The sequence below is a fragment of the Bufo gargarizans genome, chromosome 8 (assembly GCF_014858855.1).
Source record: "Bufo gargarizans isolate SCDJY-AF-19 chromosome 8, ASM1485885v1, whole genome shotgun sequence".
Taxonomy (NCBI): Eukaryota; Metazoa; Chordata; class Amphibia; order Anura; family Bufonidae; genus Bufo; species Bufo gargarizans.
Window position 1 is genome coordinate 58,960,380 of NC_058087.1, and position 8,121 is coordinate 58,968,500.

Here is an 8,121-nt window from a genome sequence, read left to right on the forward strand (position 1 = left end):
TTCATTTTATATGTGTCATGAAGTACAATATGTGTCGAAAAAACAATCTCAGAACGGCCTGGATAAGTCAAAGCGTTTTAAAGTTATCAGCACTTAAAGTGACACTGGTCAGATTTTCATAAAATGGCCTGGTCCTTAAGGTGAAATAAGGCTGTGTCCCTAAGGGGTTAAGTGTGGGGAGATATAGAACATCATGTAAATAGCAAGCATTTGAAGGTACAGCAACATTCATTTAACAATCAAAAAGTTCAATTAGGTGAAGTGAGCATTAGAACAGGGTCAATGATATCCCATAGCAACCGTGCGTTATCCAAAAGATACGTATTTTCTTGCAAGAGGGTGTGTTCTTCATTTCAAGCCTTTTACAAGCCCATGTTGGAGATGTGATTCTTTATTTTTAAAGGCTCTACATGGGAAGACAACAGGGGCTAATTTCTCTTCCTTGGATATATCATTGTAGATGGCAGCTTTAGGGGGTGTTTGTCAGGGACATGGGTTGGTGGTTCCCCAGTAGAGTATCAGTGTATGTAATGATGTCACATGGTTCATGACATCATAGAGGTGAAAATCCGTGCCAAAATGTGCTGGAAGCAAAGTGGTTTCATTAACCTACTAATGTGTTAATATCTCCCTGTACACTTTGGGTGAGATTTATCATAGACCAGCATTTTATGCCAATCTATGATATCCCCTGCATATCCTTTGGCAGTCTGTGCACCTAAACAGGAATGTCTGAGAAACTTCTAAGCTGCCGCAGATTATAAGCACGGCTATTGTGTCTTTTACACCAGAAGAGTGGTGTGGGGGAATTATATGTATTACTGTTTTCATCTAATTATTTTCTCTATCTTTGGTTCTTGTTCTTCTAACATATGCAATAACCAAACACCATTTTGTCATTTTTTATGTTGTGTCCTTGTCAGTTGCCTGTACTACACAGGATATCACAGGTGAGGGAGGGGAAAATAGCAATAACATCTTTATTTTTAGGTGACAAACTGTTTTGTAAATGGAGTCATGCCATGACTAAAAAACATGCCTTTCTGAGTGTCAATAACTTAATTGTATCAATAACGCAGTCGCCAACCGGTCGCTGGAGCATTATAATGGAATTTGGCTCTGCTGGGGTGGTATTATGTGTCACTATACCCCTCCTACTTGTGTTGACCCCGCCTTCTGTCAATTTGGACCTGCCTACAACATGAGGCCACTTTTAGTTTTTTTTCCAGAGCCACTTGGTCTGCCTCTGCTTATGCAACATGTGCCGCCCCCCAGTGCCCACTATATCGCGTCCCGGGTTTAGGAAATGCCGGGTGGTGTAGTGCGGCCTTAGTGTCTCTTCATGTGCATCACTGTGCTCCTACCTGGACACTGCTGGACCCCAGGCTTTGGCTCCAAAGTAATAAAAAAGGGGAATAATTGAGAGATTTGAAAGAATAACTTGAGTCCAGACCTTGAGATGAAGTTTAATGACAGTTTTATATGAATAAACATCTCTCCCAAACAGTTTTCAGGTTTTGTCTTGGTTCCAGGAGGTTTCAGCATAAACTGGCAGGCAAACTCAACTCTGCTTTATCTCTTTCTCTCTGCTGTACGGACAGGTTAGCTTAGTAACCTTGATTCCTTCTTTATGCTGCACTTCACTTTTAAGTCTGACTTAGTTTTGGCCGAGAAATTGTTCTCCTGGCTCCTGAAGCTTACAAGTTTCTGTCTCCATGGCCAGCAGAGATTAGGGTGCTCTGGCTGGCGTAGGCACTTCATGCAGTGACTTGTCCCTGCACTCCCTTCCCCTGTCTAGGGAAGACTACTCACTAACTAACTAGAACTAACTGGAAACTTCTGCCCCACCCTTCCGGCAGGAAGCAGGACTCGCCCACTTCTGACCAGAGGGGGGAAAGGAGAGTGGAATGGTAAGTTCCATTCTCTCTAAGTGTACCTCTGTCATATTTGCTGCCACCTGCTGGTGAACCAGGAACATTACTTGTAATAAACAGTTACATAACAAGATTATCAATGCACAATATGGAGAGGACCTGGAACAAAATACATAGGATGACATTGTGTTAGCCCATTAAAGACAGTAGTAGGGTGCAGGAGTGGTAACACCACTCTGAGGTGTTACACTTATAGGTATAGGTTTTACTTCTAAGGTTCACACCTATCAAGGTAATTGGTCCCCTGTGCTCCCTGTTCTCCAGAGACAAAGAGACAAGATGGCCACTTATGCTTTTTAACTTATGGGTTTTACAAACAGCTGAGTATTTCACAACTCCTGTAAGCTACAATGGAAAGAACCACCTCTATAAAGTGCCACACAGTACCTAGCAGGATAAATCTGAATTCCTGTTTGTGGGACATTATTAATCCTCAACCCCATTCATCTATGAGTACCTACAAATCTCCCAGAAGTGCCCACATATTTGCAAAACCAGCACCTACTTTGAGGCCTATTTTGCAAGACAATACAATGAAAAACAGGATGAAAGTATGCAGACATTTATGTTATATCCTGTGTATTTGTCAGAACTGTCTCAAATGGGAATAACTCTTTAACCCTTTAATCACCAGGCCTGAAAAGGCCTCCATGACCAGACACTACCAAAATCATTTTTGCAGCAGTTTTTCCGTGACACCTAGGGCTTTTTAGTAATATGTTGTCTTAGGGTTCTTTCACACTAGCGTTTCTGTTTTATGGTATTGAGTTCTGTCAAAGGAGCCCAATACCGGAAAAAAGAGATCAGGTTTAGGCCTCATGCACACGACCGTTGTTGTGTCCCGTGTCCGTTGTTCTGTTTTCCGTGATTTTCTGCGGGCTCATTGACTTTCAATGGGTCAGTGGAAAACTCGGCTAATGCACCGTTTGTCATTCGCGTCCGTGATCCGTGTTTCCAGTCCGTGAAAAAAATATGACCTGTCCTATTTTTTTCACGGACAAGGATTCGCGGACCCATTCAAGTCAATTGGTCCGTGAAAAAACACGGATGCAGACAAGAATGTCGTCCGCGTCCGTTTTTTTCCTATCATTTGCATGGCAAACTAAACTTAGATTTTTTTTTACTTTCCTTCATGTTTGGAGATCCTCTAAAATTACAGGAAGACACACGGAAACAAAAACGGACACGGATCACGAAACAACGGAACCCCTTTTTGCGGACCGCAAAAAAATACTGTCGTGTGCATGAGGCCTTATCCTATTGCATTCTGAATGGAGAGCAATCCATTCAGGATGCATCAGTTCAGTCCCTCTTATGTTTTATGGACGGAGAAGATACCGCAGCATGCTGCAGTTTTCTCTCCGGCCAAAAATGCTGATCATTTACCGGAATGCCAGATCCAGCATTAATTTACATTGAAGTGTATTAGTGCCGGATCCGGCATTAAGTGTTTCGGCAAAACGGATCCAGCTTTCCTGCGCAGACCTTTAAAAATGCACAAAAAATAATATGATGATGACACCGGAGAGATGGATCCAGTATTTCAATGCATTTGTCAGACAGATCCGCATTCAGATCCGTCTGACAAATGCCATCAGTTTGCGTCCGGATTGCCGGATCGGGAACTGCCTGCTGGAATCCTCTGCCGGAAGTGTGAACGTACCCTTAGAGATTTTCTTTTGTTTTATTTGGGAAAAACTGCAATTTTTTAAGTCTTTTTTTTTCTTTCAAAATATAGCTCCTTATTTTTTAAATGTGCAAAAACTGACATCAAAATAAATTGCTAAAATGTTTTTTTTATTTTGTGTAGGTCGTTTTGATATATAATATGTGTAGTTTCATGTGTATGGGGGTGAATATGGCAACGGTTTTGGTTGGCATAGGCGTTTTTCATTTTTTCTTTATATTTTATTATATATTTTAGTTAATTTTTAAATATATTTTTGGCACATACTATGTCCTCTAATAGGTCATTAACCCTTTCAAGACCTTGGGATTTAAAATTTTTGCGTTTAAGATGCACAGTTTATTACAGATGCACAGCACTCACACGAACGCACTACAACAGGCAAGCCCCTAGCACAATGGCCTCCGTGGTAACATAGCAAACTGGTACTTTTAGAGTAGCAAGCCTCACCTTTTTACATTTAAGATTTAAAAGGCATCTGTCAGCAGATTTGTACCTATGAAACTGACTGACATGCATGTGCACTTGGCAGCTGAAGGCATCTCTCTCGGTCTCATGTTCATATGTGCCAACATCGCAGAGAAAAATTATGTTTTAATATATTTAAATGAACCTATAGGAGCAACAGGAGTATTGCCGTTACTCCTAGAGGCTCTGCTCTCTCTGCAATTGCATACATACAACAGGTCAACCAGTTTCATAGTTACAAATCTGCGAACAGATGCCCTTTAATTTACAAAAATATACAGTACTAAAAGGTTATATAAAGGGCACACAGATAAGCAAACAGTACGAAAGTAAATGGAATAAAATAATGAATGGCATACCAGTTAGATTGGTGAGGGATCCATGCTGAAAGGACAGATTAAAGTTGACCAGATTTACAACTTTGTGAATATCTAGGATCTGACCATGTGTGGTTTATAGTATAACATTTTTAAAGGGTCTAGCACCTTCACCTTCCTCTCAATCATGACGGAAAGCTGGCTAATTACATGCAAAAAGTGGAAGGTGGTATGGCATAATTTGAGCCAAAACTTCTTGTAGGTATCTCTGAGTAGGATAATATGAATGTCAGGTTTTATAGAATATTCCTATAGACCTAACCATGCCAAACACAAATATGAAATAATAATCCTTTCAACCAATATGTAAGGCTTGTTTTACATTTGCGTTTGCCGATCTGGCAGGCTGTTTCGGCTGGGAGCAACTGAAATGGCGTCCGGCCCCATTAACTATACAGCCACCATCCGGCAAATATGCCAAGAATAGTCCGGACAAATGCCGTTGCACGCATTGTTTTTTGGCCAGCCAATTCCCGGCATTCTATTCTGGAACAGCCTGCCAGCAGTGTGAAACAAGCCTAATTTGGTAGGTTTCCTAAGGGTAAGGCCCAAGTTTCCTGATCATAAGAACGTAAGTTATTTATTACAAAACATGAACTATGACCAGGCTTTCTTTGAAGAGTATCTTGCGGTAGACAGCACTATTGGTTAGCATTGGGTGGGCTGGAGATGTACCGTCTATTGTATAAAATAAAAAGATTAGCATATCTATGTTACTTGGAAAGCTGTACAGTTTGGCCTTTTGTCTGCTAACGACTTTAATCACCCCTAGTGCACGACATCCTGTGTCTAAGTTCTCAGCATTTCCAGGAAGATAGCACCAAAACATAGGTACAGTGGATGCATGTATGAATAGGAGAAACTCTAGTTTATTTTTCTTCTGCTGGGGTGAATTCACTCCTTCATCTCAAGGGTAGCCATTTACGCCTTCAGATTTTAGTAAAAGCGCAGCTCCAAATCCAAGAGAAGAGGCATCAACCTCCAAGAAAATTAGTTTGTTGATGTCTGGATGTTGTAGCTCTAAAGTAGAGGAGAAATGAATCTTGAAAAGAGCAAAGGCCTCTAAGCCAGAACCTAGCAAATTATGGGAATTTGACCCTTTACAGGTGAGAGCTGTTAGAGGAACTACTATCTGCTGGGAATAGTTTCTGATGAATTGCTAGTAGTGATTGTCAAAGCCAAGGCATTTCTGAAGAGATTTGAGGTCCACAGATTGTGATTAATTGAGTATTATAGAGGCCTTGTCAGGATCCATCTGTAGCCCTCCAGAAGATATAGCATAATCTAAAAGTGGCAAATCCTGGCATTCAAACAGACATTTCTCCCACCTAGTGTAAAGATAATTCTCCTGAAGGTTGTGTAAAACATAAGGAACATGAAGGCAGCATGGCTCCAAGTCTTGGGAGCAAATCAGGATATCATCCACATAAACAATTACTTTTGGGTTTAGTGCATCCCCTTCATTTACAAAGTGCTGGAACACTGCAGATGTATTGTATAGACGGAAGGGCATGAACAGATACTCATATGTACTCATAGTGACCATCCTGACTGTTGAATATAGTTTACCATTCATCCCCTTAATGTTAATTATATTATAGGCCCCAAAAAGTTCCAATTTATCAAAGAAATGGGCTCTTCTAATACAATCAAAGAGTTCCTAGATAAGGGGCAGAGGATACTGATCCTTGACCGTGCTTTTGTTTAGGCCTTGGTAATTGATACAGATGTTAGAGATCCATCCCTTTTATTTTTTTATTTTTTTAGAAGAACCCTGCTCCAGCAAGGGAATTAGATTTATGGATGAAGCCCTTTGTCAGGAACTTTTTGGTATAGGCTAAGATGGCCTCACTCTAGGTATACCCTGCCTCTTGGCAGTTCTGTACCCAGAACGAGAGGGGTAGTACAGCTGAATGGATAGTGAGGAGTCGTGTCTTATTTTTTGTTTACAAAAACATCTATTAAATCCTGATATAGTGGCGGAATACAGGAATGTATTGATTCAAAATTCAGTGACACAGTGGCAGATCAAGCAATGTTCCTTTTACGGTGCTGCTGGAAACAAAATGGTCCCCAATGGGTAATTTGGTCATTGATAAATGCTGTTTTAGCCCGTTCTAATCTGATGAGCATTAGAGAATTCTAATAAGAGAAATAGCCCAAAAAAAGGAATGTCCTCAATATGAAGAAGTCTCACTTGGAGTAACACCTTCTCAGTGCAGTAACAAAGAAGGCCATGTGAAATTACAAAACCATTTGCAGAAGTAATTGGTTTTGCAAGGTTCAAAATGGAAGGTTCAGCCTACTGGCCAGAGAAGAATCAGTAAAATTCTCTGCAGCTCCTGAATCTTCAAATTCTCAGGAAAAAAAAAAAGAAATGGGTATTACAAATTTAATTCGAGAAGAGGATAGCGTTAGACCCAAGGTAATCCCTAAATTTTCACCTAGGGTCTGGGACTTCTCTTACGGGAGTGAACATCCATTCCACAATATAGGCACAGGCTTTCAGACAGATGACGAGCCCTCTCACCAAGTTGGATGGGTTCCATGATTCTCTCCCTAAGTGCAGACTTGGAAGGGGTACTAATCTGTAGAAACCAGTGATATTGATCCATCTCTTTTAATTTTTCCTTAGGCCTCATGCACATGACTGTATTTACCATTCATTTCAATGGCGCTGTAAAGGAGGCGGACAACACACCTTGTACTGTCCACATCCGTATGTCTGTCCTACAGTGCCATGGAAAAAAAATAGAACACACAGATAGGCATTTCTAACATAGGGCGGGATGTGGGGAAGGGAAAGATGCACAAGGACCACAAAAACAGTTTTATGCATGATGCCTTAAACCACGAATCTGCCCTGGTAGGTAGAGAGATCAATTTGTTTAAGAGAGTAGTCAAATCTCTTTCGGCTAAGTCATCCTTAATATGGCTGGATAGCCCTCCATATAATGTTGTCAGAAGAGCTTCATCATTCCAATAAAGTTTGGATGGAAGGGTATGGAAATGGATGGCATAGATTCCTGCCTCACCAAAGTAGAGAATCAGCCACAGAATAAACACTCCTATGCTCCTCAAATACCTTGAAACACAGAGAGAATGCACCAAACAGATATAACACTGACTATGCTGGCAAGACATAAATGAAGGTATTAAAAGCTGAGACTTTTGCCAATATATTTCAGTCATGGAGATATCGGAGCCCATCATGCACCACGTCACGGTTCTCAGCATGGCAAGGGGTCCTAACCGCTGCTCTAACTGTGGTGTGAACACGGTCTGAAGGTGATATAATTCAGCTCGCAGCCAAGCTCCCACACAAATGCCCAGCATGACTGGAATATTTTGGCAAAAGTCTCAGCTTTTAATACCTTCATTTATAGTGTCAGGGGTTGAGCAGCTCCTCCAGAATTGCCACTATATATTTTTTTGTTTTTTGGTTTCCGTCCTCAAATACCTTGTGGAAGGCTTCATGGCCTCTCTTCAGAGCAAACCAAAATATATATTCTACTCTATTTAGAGTGGAACTGCTGGTGACCAAGTTCAAAATGTATAGTACATTGATTATTAAAGCTGGAGGTAACTGGTTACATGCTGGAGGTAACTGGTGAGCTGTTTGTGAGTCGGCCTCATGCTCCTGTAATTTGCCCAC